This window comes from Echinops telfairi, unplaced genomic scaffold, assembly GCF_000313985.2.
Source record: "Echinops telfairi isolate 266 unplaced genomic scaffold, ASM31398v2 ScPeMD7_6;HRSCAF=24_1, whole genome shotgun sequence".
Taxonomy (NCBI): Eukaryota; Metazoa; Chordata; class Mammalia; order Afrosoricida; family Tenrecidae; genus Echinops; species Echinops telfairi.
In genome coordinates, this window is record NW_022103903.1 from 20,580,083 (window position 1) to 20,592,682 (window position 12,600).

At 42.2% G+C, this 12,600-nt stretch overlaps 1 pseudogene; it reads right to left on the reverse strand.

Annotated features, from left to right (window-relative positions):
* Positions 1-504: 504 nt before the first annotated feature.
* LOC105979870 lies at positions 505-9,300 on the reverse strand (annotated as a pseudogene).
* Positions 9,301-12,600: the final 3,300 nt, after the last annotated feature.

Sequence of the window (12,600 nt, forward strand, 5' to 3'; positions counted from 1 at the left end):
ATGGGTTTGAAATTTTATTAGAGAAATCATTTTATTAGGTGCTCTAGTTATGCAGGAAAGGTCCTTTTTTCTTTCAAAATGTCCTCCTGGGACATGAAACTGACCATTCCCTAAACTGCTGATATGAGAATCTCTCTCACTGTCTACTCAATTCTGACTCACGGTGACCCTGTGGGACAGGGGAGAATGGGCCAGGGGGGTTTCTGAGACAGGAATGTTTTGTTTACTTCTTCTTCAGTGTATTTATTTACCTTTAAAAGCAACTGTTGATAAAGGTTCACCAGAACCAATCTGAAAGTGGAACAACTCAGTCACTCCCACTGACACACTGCTAAAAGCCACCTGGGGCCCCTAAGGAGCTGGCCACAACCAAGGGGCTCAGGGTCTGTCACCCATAGGCAACCTGGCTGCCTCTAACCTCCCCCAAGCACCCAGTGGTCTGTGGTTGTGGATCATGAATCTATCACTTCTGGGCCATTTTTAATTAAAAAAGTGAACTACCAATTAGAAAACTAATATATCTTCTCTCTTCAATGTTTCCGACGGGGACAATTTTGTTTTCTTCCCTTCGGGGCCTGGTTTCGGAGACTCTCCCAAGCCACACCATAAGCCAACCCCAAAGAGAAACGAGCGCCCATGGCTGGCTCCTAGTGCAATAAAGTGTTCTCTCAGGGTCAGGCCGAGCGCGCTCTGAGAAGGGACATGCAGCGCGGCTACGAAGTAAGCAGGTGGTCGCGGGACTGGAAACGGTGACCTGGGGGTGGTTGCGGCAGGGGGGGTGGGGGAGTGGACGGGGCGGGCTCCCGCGCCCACCCCGGCGGCCCTTCCAGGTTCGCTGCTGACTCAGACCTGATTCAAGTCCCTGAAGTATACACTGTAGTCCAGGGCACATCCCACCTCAAACTTGTCTGGAATGTCAAAGCCAACAAAGTCTGGTCTACAGGCGACGCTTCGAGGAGTCCTTGTCACCAGCGAGCTCGCCATCTTGACCATCTTTGGGTTATGCCGCTTGATCAGGGGGAGCAGGGCATGCAGGGTTTGGCCAGTGTCGCTGATCTCCTCAACAGTCAGGACTTTCTTCCCGGTGAAAGTTGAGTGGTCATCTCCACCCATTCCTTTGATGTCCCCAGTTGACTGGTCATTGCAGTCGCTCTTCAGTCTGATAAAATCTGCAGTCATAGGAATGGATAGATCACTATTTCTGTTCAGTGCGTTGCTGTCATCCAACAGGTCAGGAAAGAATTGATAGGCCCCTTGAGCACGCAGAGGCCCGCGATGTGATGGCCTCCCATCACCTTCCTCACGTCTCGTTCAGTCCTGTCCACAATTAGTCCATGGGGCAGAAACGCCTTTTCCAAATCCTCCACGTAATGATTAGGGATACAAAATAAATCCAGGTCTTAGCTGGCTCATGGTCACTAATCACTACGCCAGGCTGCGGGTCGCCGACGGCGGCAGAAGCACAAGCTGAGGTGGAGCAGAAGAGGAAGGTGGCCAAGGGAGAGGAGGGGACACAGGCGGGGACCCAGGAGGCAGTAGGTGGGGCCTGGAAAGTCGACGGTAACTCTTCACAGGAGTAGAAAACCTCATGCTGTCCCTGCTGGTGGTTTCAAACTGCTGACCCTGTGATTAGCAGCCCAACACGGAACCACTACTTCACCGGATCCATGCTACTCAGGAGAAGCCTTTGTGTTGGTTGTTTTGGTGAAAATATTCCACTGTGAAATATTCAGTTAAGGACAAAGTTGGGAGTTCAAACACAACAGAAACAAGTGGCCTCTGCTTCTGTAAAGATTTACAGCCTCTGAAAACTACTACAGGGCAGCTCGACCCTGTCATAGAGGGTCTCTCTGAGTGAGAATGGAGTTAATGGCAGTGGATTTGGTTTCTTTGGTGTTGGGTGATTTAGCAGTTAAATTCTTACTAAATGTCAGTGATGTTCAGATTATAGAGTTAGAATATTTTAATTTTAGAGACTTTCTAAGGGGAAATGTTTTTTCTTAAATCTACACTTACCTATAGTAAGACATAATGTTGAGCTATTTTAAAGGGTTTACTGCAATGCTCAAATGCTTTGCTCAGTGATAAAAGTCAGATGACCACATTGCCAGTGACCTTTTGAAAATGTTGGTTTGATTCTGTCACATGGTCAGCTGTAGGAACATTTAAAATATTTTCCGTTGGATCATAGCTTGATTGGTAAATTCATCTTAATAATGATTCTACCTAATTAAATTTTTTTCCTTCAAATCCAAGACTGTCCTAAGCCTATGGAGCATCAGGGGAAATAGACAAATAATCATTTAATATCTATCTTTTCTTTAATCACTAAACTCAGTGCCACCAACCAAGATAATAGTGAAAGACATGACAGATCTGCTCTTGGGGACTTTTGAGAGTGTAAACGTTTAGGGGAGTAGACAGACTCCTCCTTTTCTAGCAGAGCAGCCGGTGATTTCCAACTGCTGACGTTGCAGTTGGCAGCCTAAGGCCCACTTCATTAGGCCATCAGGGCTCCTTTTATTTTTCCAGGGACTTAAAAATAGCATATATGTTTACCTATTCACTTCCTTGTTTTTTTTTTTTAATAGCAACAAGTCTCTGTTAAAGGTGAAGTAGCTGCAAATTAGTAGAGGTAGTAATTGAGTTGAAGTTCAGGTTTTCTGACTCCAAGGTTCATGTCTTGACCAAACCAAATGGGATCTCCGAGACACACACACACACACACACACACACACACACACACACACACACACACACTGTCTCCACTGCTCTCTTCTTGAGACTTTGAATCATGAGAATAGGAAAAGCTAACAGAAAGGAGATTTATACACCTTCATTAAGTTATGACCGAGACATTTCTCATCGTACCTCAATGTTTCTTTCTTTCTCTTTTACTCCTTTTTAACAGTTTTATTAACACTTCATCCACATGTCATAAAATTCAATAATTCAGGCATATCAAGAAGAGTTGTACAATTGTTATATACAATTCCAGAACACTTTCTTCTTCTTTGTAGTCACTGTTATCCGCGTAATTTTTTTCCCCTGATAGTTATAAAATATACACAACAGAACATTCTCCAACTCTACAATTTCTACCTGTATAATTCAGTGCCATTGATTATACTCTTTGTGCTGTACCGCCACTATTCATAATCTTTTCCACATTATTCTACTACCATTGACATGAACTCAATACCCCTTACACAAAAATTCTTTTACCTTCACCCATGGTGATCATTGGTCAAGTTCGGTTTCTTGTTTTGGCATGTTTTTCTTGATAGAGTATTCACATATCATATACTTCCATGGTTAAATTGATTTTAAAATGAGGTATATAATCACAATTACTTCTAGTGCTCCTCCCCTGCATTCATTATTTACTTCCCAAATCCCCTCACCCTCTCTAGCCCCCCTCCCACACCCCCTATAACCTTTGCATCAGTTATTATCTTTATGCACCTACTCCTTTCATGCTTCACAGACTGAGAAATCCAACAGAAAGCATAAAAGATAAAACCCAAATAAAGTGGCATGGATAAAATAATAATGAGATAAAAATAAAAAGACAAAGAGTGAGTAAGCCAAAAGGACCACCATCAATATTTTAAAAGCCAGGGAAGAATTTTTGCTATGGAATAAGCAAGAAATACATGAGCTTAGAAACCCAATGAGCCTGCCCAAGGCTTGTCACTGCCCAGGAGACCCTGGTACTGGGTGTATGGGGCTATATGCTTCTGTCCCATGCACAAAAGTGAGAATTTTTTTCTTTCTTTTTCTTAAAACAAGTCTACCTCTGTGGCAACCACATTTTACCCTGCTCTCTGTGTTGCACGGTAGAATTCCATTTGAAGTTCATGAAATCATCTGTATAACATTCCATTGCTTTGGGAAATTAGCAAATATTTTTGAAGTCACCAAGTATTTATTGACTTGCGAACTTTTTGTTTGCTTATTTAATGCTTTTCAGTTGGCACAGACAATTCAGTACTCTAGCTACTTGAAAGTTCTCTCAACTATTCTAAATTTAGCCAGAAACTGGAATGAACTCCTCAAGGAATTTCCTTCATGTTTCACAATAAAGTATGTCACATGACATTGAAAAAAAAAAAGAAATACTTGAGCCTAGAACAGATTCAGGTTGGGTCAAGAGGGAGGTCAACTGACCAAGTATCAAGTTCAATGCAGCATAATCAAGTTTACAATGATTTCTATCTGACAGTAAAGTTGTATAAGACCCTTGTCTGTGGCTAAAGGAAACCTGCCAGAGGCTTCATCTGATTAGATAATCTGCAGATGGGTTTGGGGCTACCACTGCCCTCCATAGCCTCATACTAATTAGCTGTTCACAATTTAAGTTCTGATACTGGATTTTGTTATTGTCATCATTGGATCACACAGCTGGTGTGCTTCTTCTGTGTGGACTTAGTTGACTCCTCACTTAGATGGCTGCTTGTTTGAATACAAGCCTTTAAGACCCCAGGCACTATTCTGATTGATAGCTGGGTACCATCTGCTTTCTTCACCACACTTTGCTGGAGCATCCTTATCTTCACTGATCATTTCATGAAGGTAAGTACCAAGCAGGGCCAAGTTATCAGAACTAACTGTTCTTGCATTGGAGCTAGAGTTAAGTGGGGGCCCCAGAATCCATCTGCTTATCTCTGAGTTATGCATGACATAGGCATGACTCAGGTTTACTTTGGTGGTCTTATTATGACAAAATCAAAACTCCATAAGATCAACTACACCAACAAAGCAACCAGCAAACAAACAGGCAGAACTCAAAAACACATAGAAACAAAAGAAAGTGCAACACTGTCAATCATCCCCCTGGGGTATAAAGCAATTGCACTGATGAAGTCCACTTTCCCCATGACACAGCAGTCTGGACACTGTCATTCTGAGGTATCTATCTATGTGAGGACAGTTGCCCTGCACACTTCCATCTCCCATTTGAGTGAGCTCTGCTTACCCTAAGCACGGGGGTTGGTGCCATGGAGAAACTTTCTGGAACAATTCTTCCAAGTGCAGATCCCTGCCCAACAGATCATGACCTATTATATCAATGCAAGAGGGGCTCCGAGGTACTAAATGGTCCTTTTCCATCGAACACCCACCAAGCTAGGGGTTCCCCACAAGGTCTATGACTGCCACTTCCCTATCTATCCCTTGCGGTGACCACTCTGCTTCCTCACCCATCAGAATACCCTACTCCTTAGTCCAAGGGTGCAGGGAGCTTTGAGGCAGGGCTCAATTAATTCAGCAGGGCCTCTATGTTAAATCCTTCTGGTGTAGCCCTCGGTTATGCCATGCAACCTGCAAGGTCAGCGTCCAAGGTCATCATGGTGCTTAGTCCATGGTGTGGTTCTCAGAGGATTGGGTAGAAGCATATTTGTAGTGTCTACCCAGCAACATAAAATATGGTCCATTCCTTAATGTTTCTTTCTTTCCTCCTTCTTTTTTTTCTAATGTTTCTTAAGAATCATTTAAACACAGTTCCCTCCCCCCCTAAAATTAAGTTCCAGGAAAATCTGCCTTTCTTGGTTAAACAACAGACAAACAAAATACACACACATACACGGAAACCCCACCATTTAAGATTATTAATAACAAAAATAAATTCGCAATAGAATAACATGAAATGTGGTTGAAAACTTGCCAAGGATGGAGACCAAACACACTAGGCTTTGCTTTGCACCTTGGCTTTTAGGGAGCTCAGATTTATGTCTCATATTAAATTGCCACTTTTATCTTAGTCTTCGGTTTCTGGTAAAAAATGATCTATCATTCCTTGCTCTCCTTCTGCCACTCTTAATTTTTTGTTATTAATTTAATGACCTGTTTTATGTTTTGAATTTTAAGATCACTAATAATTTTTATATTTAAAGGACCATAAGTAACATAATATAAAACATGAAACGGCTTCTGCTATCTGTCCCAATGCTCAAATGTTAATTAATTAAAGTGTCATGACACTTTCTTTTCATTAATTTCCCATACTTAATCCTTAAGGTTTTTGCTTAAAATATTTATTTCCTTCCTTTCACTCTGACCATTTCTACTTTCAGCATTTAGTGTAAACTTATTGAATTATTACAATTGCCCCAATTAATATTTCCTTCTCCTATCTCTTTTCCCACCTTCCAGATCTCTTCCTCCTCATTTATCATCACTGGGAGACCCTAGCAGCTCAGTGGGTTAAGGCTACTAGCCACAAGGTTGGCAGTTCAAACCCACCAGTCTCTCTAAGGAAGAACGATGAGGTCTGCTCCCATTAAGATGTATAATCTTGGGGCCCCTACAGATCAGTTATACTCTGCCCTATAGGGTCAATAAGTGTCTGAATTGACTAGATGGCTGTGGGTTTGGTTTCTGGCATTTGGATTGCTGTGATTTAATAATGAAGAAGAACTGGGTGCTGGTCTGATCTAATGCAACTTCCTAGTTACTCACATTATGTGTGACATAAATCTTTGTGGGAAGTCTGTAGGATATTTCCTGTGCACTGTAAGGTATTTAGCAACATCCCTAGCATCTACCTACTATCTTCTAGTAACACTCCCCATTATGACAAACAAAATGTCTACAGGCATGGCCAAATGTATGCTGAATGGACAAAATTGTTCCCCTTTGAGAACCAATGTTCCAGTGTAATCTGGGGGTGGTGAGAATGAGTTTAGTGTGAAAACATACCTGCAGATGGGCCACTTGGATGGAGCTGAAGAATGATTAGGATTTAGCAGGTATAGGAAGGGATGTGAGCTCACAACACACAGAATCCAGTAGTGGGAATGGTGATGCTGGAAGGGTAGGGGGAAGAGAGGGAAAAGAAGGGAGAAAGGGGAAACCAATTGCAATGATTGACACATAACCACACACCCCATACACAGGGGGAAGAACAACAGAAAACATGGGGAGAGGGAGACAGAGGGTTGGTATGAGAGATGAAAATAATAACAATGTACAATCTATTGGGAGGTTATGAGGGTGGAGGGGGAGGAGGGGAGAAAAAAAAAGGAGCTGGTACCAAGGGCTCAACAGAAAGTAACATATGTACAAACATGCCTGATTCAATTGATGTATGGATTGTGATGAGTTGTATGAGCCCCCAATAAAATAAAAAAAACCCACCTTCATCATAATTCCCTTTGCTTGCTGCAACAATTGTAGCTTTAAAATAATTCCAAATGCTTCAAGCATTATCTTGGGCTAAAGTAAGAGTAACTAAGAATGGTCTGTGCTGATTCTGATTTGCCTACAAATTTGGCTTGCATGCTTAAAGACACAGTTAAGAATGGATTGCATCTGTTCATAACCTGGGACTGTCTGTATTGTTAACTTTTCATGGCCGTGAATGTGCTGCTTCTTCATTTGAATCATAGGCTTCTTGAACACGGGGATCTGGAGCCGGGCTTCTTAACATACTCCCAAAGGCCTGGCACAGGTCTTTGCATGACACACAAAATCCCCTCACATGTGTGGTTAATGGAAAAAATGTGTTAAAATGAGTATCACTTTTCTTTTTTAACCGTTTTATTGGTGTAGGATTCACCAATTCTACAATACAGTAACCCGATCATGTTACGAGAGTTGTACCATTATCACCACAATCAGCTTTAGATTTTTTTCTTCATTCTTATATTAATGGTTGTGGCTTCTTGTGTCCCCCAGCCTTCCCTGCCATACTCCCCCAAATCCATTAATCCAGTTACTGTCACTATAGATTTACCTATCCTGAATTTCATACACAGGAAAATTAAAAAAACAAAAAGTAACTAACAACAATACAAAGTAAAACAGAAAGACCTCAATCAAAAGGAAAGCAGAAACGATTAAAAACTACAACTTAAAAATGGGTAAAAAGGGAAATCAAAGGAGAAGGAGTTCAATTGTAACCTAACCATGTCTCCCTGAATCTACTTTCCAAAGCATTTTGCATGATAGCAAGACTATTCATATCCCTGGTCTATGGTTAGAGGGGATCCACCAGAGGCTTAATCCACCTGTATTCCCCCTTCACTGCTTTTTTTTTTTTTAATGGATCAAAAGGCAGTATTACTTTTCTGAGTTGTCTTAGTATGGGCATGATGTGGTATGAAGACTGAGGCGGGAATTACCTGTGCAGTCACTTTTCTCCTCTGGTCTTGGGAAGCAGACATTTCTTAGGAAGCATATGTTCATTTTATAAAGAACGCCATGTCCTTTGGCAGGTGACTACAGAATGGAGACGTGAATCTTTAACTACAGGCAGCAAAACATCAGCTCTGCCATCAATGGAGTGGCCAAGAATGATGGGAAGGACCTGACCTTGAAAGTCTCTAAGGATGCTAAGACCTTGGATGAGAGAGAAGAAACGGATAAGGCAGGTTGAAAGAAGGTGTCTCATCCCCAAACCGAAGGGTCTCAGGGAGGAGACAAACCAATCAGGGTGCGATGTAGCAACGATGAAACATACAAGTTTCCTCTAGTTCCTAAATGCTTCCCCGCCGCCGCCCCCCCCACCCCCACTATCATGATCCCAATTTTACCGTACAAATCTGGCTAGACTAGAGGATGTAACTGGTACAGATAGGAACTGGAAACACAGGGAATCCAGGACAGATGATCCCTTCCGGACCCGTGGTGAGAGTGGCGAGGCTGGGAGGGTAGAGGGAGAGTAGGTTGGAAAGGGGGAACCGATTACAAGGATCTACATATAACCTCCTCCCTGGGGGACGGACGACAGAAAAGTGGGTGAAGGGAGACGTTGGACAGGGCAAGATATGACAAAATAATTTATAAACTATCAAGGGTTCATGAGGGAGGGGGAAGGGGGGAGAGAGGGGTAAAAATGAGCTGATGCCACGGGCTTAGGTGGAGAGCAAATATTTTGAGAATGATGGGGGCAATGATGTACAAATGAGTGTATGAGCCCCTAATAAAATGATTTTTTTAAAAAGACGGTGTCTAATGTGCAACAATTTGTCTGAGGTTTTTGTTCCAAATTAAAAATGTGAGTAAATTCACATTCATAGATGTTTACTTCAAAATCACAATGAACATTGTGCCTTCTCTCCAACGTTGTATCTCCGGCTCCTTAGCTGGACACAATGGGATGAGGAGAAGGAGTGTGGTTTTAGTAAAGAAAAGAACAGGAGTGGTGTGCGCATGCTTTCCTGACTGCTTTGAGCATCCTCCAACCAGAAGCATTTGTTTTCTTAATTAAGGAAGGTAGATAAGTAACGAATTGGTGTTAATGTCCACATTATATACATGCATAATTCACTTACCTGAGTAATGTTTATGTTGAACCATGACGATGATTAATTTCTAGACTTTCCCCTCATTTCACAGAACCCAGTGTTCATGAAGCAGTGAGTCCCCTCCTGCCCACCCACTTCTGAGAATCACTAGTAAACTTTAGTTTCTATGTGCTTGCCTATTCAAGTTGTGCCATGTAAATGAAATTATAAGAATTACAGATTTTATGAAAGTGGGGATTGGCTTATTTCACTCTAGATCATGTTTTCAAGGCTCACCCATTTGGTAGCATGGATCAGGTTCCCGATTAGTATAGATGATAGGGTAACTTGTCCACTTAAGGTGGTATGGTTCCTCTGTGGCAACTGAGCCATTTTCTATCCCCCTCTGGATTGGTGGGAGAGTGCAGCTATGAAGCAGGTACAAGCAACATTCTTATCCCCATCCCCACCCCTGCAACAGTTTTTTGGCAAGTAATTTATATATTATATAATTCAGTAGTTCAATCACTCAATCATATCACGAAGAAATGTACGATCACCCCCACATCAATTGTAGAGCATCCTCTCCACCCCACCCCACCCCCGCGGTTAAATTGCCATTAAGACGAGTTATGCAATCACAGTCCGTTCTTGGGCTCCCTGTCCTTTTCTGTCTTTATGAGTTACTTATGAAATCCTCCCTCTCCCAGTTATCTGCTCCTGCCCCCATCCTTGTATTCCCTATATGCCCTTGTATCACTTATTATGCATCCACTCCTACTGTGCTTCACAGCAGGGAGGTCCAACAGAAAACATTAAAAAAATAAAATCATACTGAGGTATAAGGATAAAAACATAATAGTATACAGACAAAAAAACAAAGAATGAGTAAGAACAAAAAGACCCCCATCCACATTCAAAAAGCTAGGGAAGAAATTTCTGGCATGGAACCAGTAAGAGAGACTTGCACCCAGAACGAATTCAGGATGCCTCTATAGGGTGGTCAACTAGCCAAGTAGCAAGCTCGATCAAGGATGATCAAGATTACAAAAGTCTCTGCCTGTTTGAGACTTGCCCATGGCTAGAGCGGATCTGCCAGCGGCTCAGTTTGACAGGCTACTCTGGAGATTGGTTTCGGGCTCCCACTAGTCCCCATAGCCCTCCACAAATTGGGTATTCATAATTTTGCTCAGATGACAAGCAACATTCTTCACAACACATGGTGGGATTGAAGTTCATGGTCTTTCTATATAACTTTCCTATTCCAACAAGCTCATGTTCCTTTAAAAACAACCTTGATGTGGGCCAAGGCCTTCAGCAAGCCTGGCTCTAAAGATGTGTTTTCAGTCCCCGAGTCAGTTTTCTAGGCCTTAAAGCTTCCTTTGGGATCTGTAGTCAAGACCCAAATCTAACCCCCTGACCAGTTCAAACATTCCCACTTTTGCAATAACCTTACCAAAAGGTGGTCTTCAATATCAGTTGATTCTATTTCCTGTAAATTTTATTAGTGTTTGCCGGGCTACAACCATTAGTATTCCCGAGCCGTCACTGTACAAGCACGGGGAGCTTTGATCTTAGCGATGGACTGGAGAGCCAGCATGAATGCCTTATGATCACTCACATCATTCTCACCATCATAGGTAGCGCTAGGGTTCCACTTTGTATAAGTAGATTTTGAGGGCTTTAAGTAAGGAGCAGGGGGTGGATGCATGGATAGATTGATGATGTGATTGTACTCAAAGAACATGCTCTACCTTCGTTGGCAGTTGTGGTGGAGTCATGGATCAACTGTATCTTCTGAGTCAAGCAGTTCTCATCCTCCAGCTGACAAGCTTGTTTTCAGTAAAGTGGACAACTTTGGGTGCAATACATGTAAAATAATAAGAGGATGTAGACACTTGTACAGTCAATGAGAGAAACCTGTTCAATTCTATACTATAGTCAATTAGGCTTGCAATTCCAGCTGCAAGTTTAGAATAAATTCCAGGGTTTCAAAATTATTGGTGACTAAGCCCATCTAAGGGAAATTGAATAAAAAATCTATGGAATTAAGGCTCAGACATAATACACTCCCCCCACCCCCACCCCACATAAACCCCAAACCAAAAAACTTGCCATCAAGTTGATGCTAACTCATAGCGCACAATTCCACCCTCTTCCCCTGGGTTTCCAGGGCTGTAACTGTTCACAGGGTAAAAAGCCCAGAGTGTCTCCCGAGGAGTGGGTGGTGGTTTGGAACTGTGGCCTATGTGGACCGCAGTCCAATGTGTAACCACTAAGCCACCAGGTCTCCTACACACATACAGTGAACCCTCGCCACTTCGCGCTTTGACTTCCACGGCTTCACTCTATAGCGGTTTTTGCGTAACAGCGCATGCTCTGTCATTACTGCCACTGATTGGCTCATACTGTACACGCTTCTGTCTGCATCGCTACGTATTGGAGCTACGTATCAGATGCATTTTTGCTTTTGTACAGTGTACTGTAATTGTTTGCAATTTTAAAGAAATTTTATCTAAGCCCTATGATGGCTCTTAAACGAGCTGCTTCTTCTAAGCCTTCTGACAATAAAAATAAGCGCCAGAGGAAGATGCTCACCATCCAGGAAAAGGTAAAACTTTTCGATATGATCAAAGATGGCAAGAAAATCGTGGAGGTTGCACGCCATTGATTATAGTATTTGTAAGAACTATGTATAATAATACTGTATGTGAAATATGTAATATGTAATATTTCATTTATCACAGTAGGGTCTAGAACCGATTAACCACGATAAGCGAGGGTTCACTGTAAATACGCATATATATGATTACAACACAATTTGCAACATGGTTATGGATCTCTGCTGTAAGCATACAACTAGATGGGTTGCTATAATCTTAGCGTCTAGGATACATCTACTCTCTCTCTCTCTTTTTTTTCCCCTCACAGGGCTGTAGAAGTCCTTCTCTTATCCCCTTTCATAGAGGAAAAGGTTACTTTAACCTAGCCCTTGCTAGATTTCAAATTTTCTGTGATATGTGCTGTTCTTGGAAAGGTTTAGGTTTGCTGTGTCAGCATTCCAGGAGTTATTTTCTTCTGGGCATTTGAAGGTTATTAGGAAAATCATTATGGTTTCTGGTCAGTATGAACATCTTGGTTTCCATATTATTGCTGTCAAATTTGCTCCTGACTCATGGACACATTTAGTCCTGTGAAATGAAACAAAGACTGCCCTGTCCAGCACTGTCCCGCCTTGGCTGATTTGTGGACACTGAGTAGCAGTGCTGCTTTCCTAGTTTGCCTTAGTCTGGAAGCCTTGCTACAATCTATTCAGCATCATAGGGTAGTATCTGCACTTGAGGTTCATTGGCCAGGAATCAAACCTGGGTTG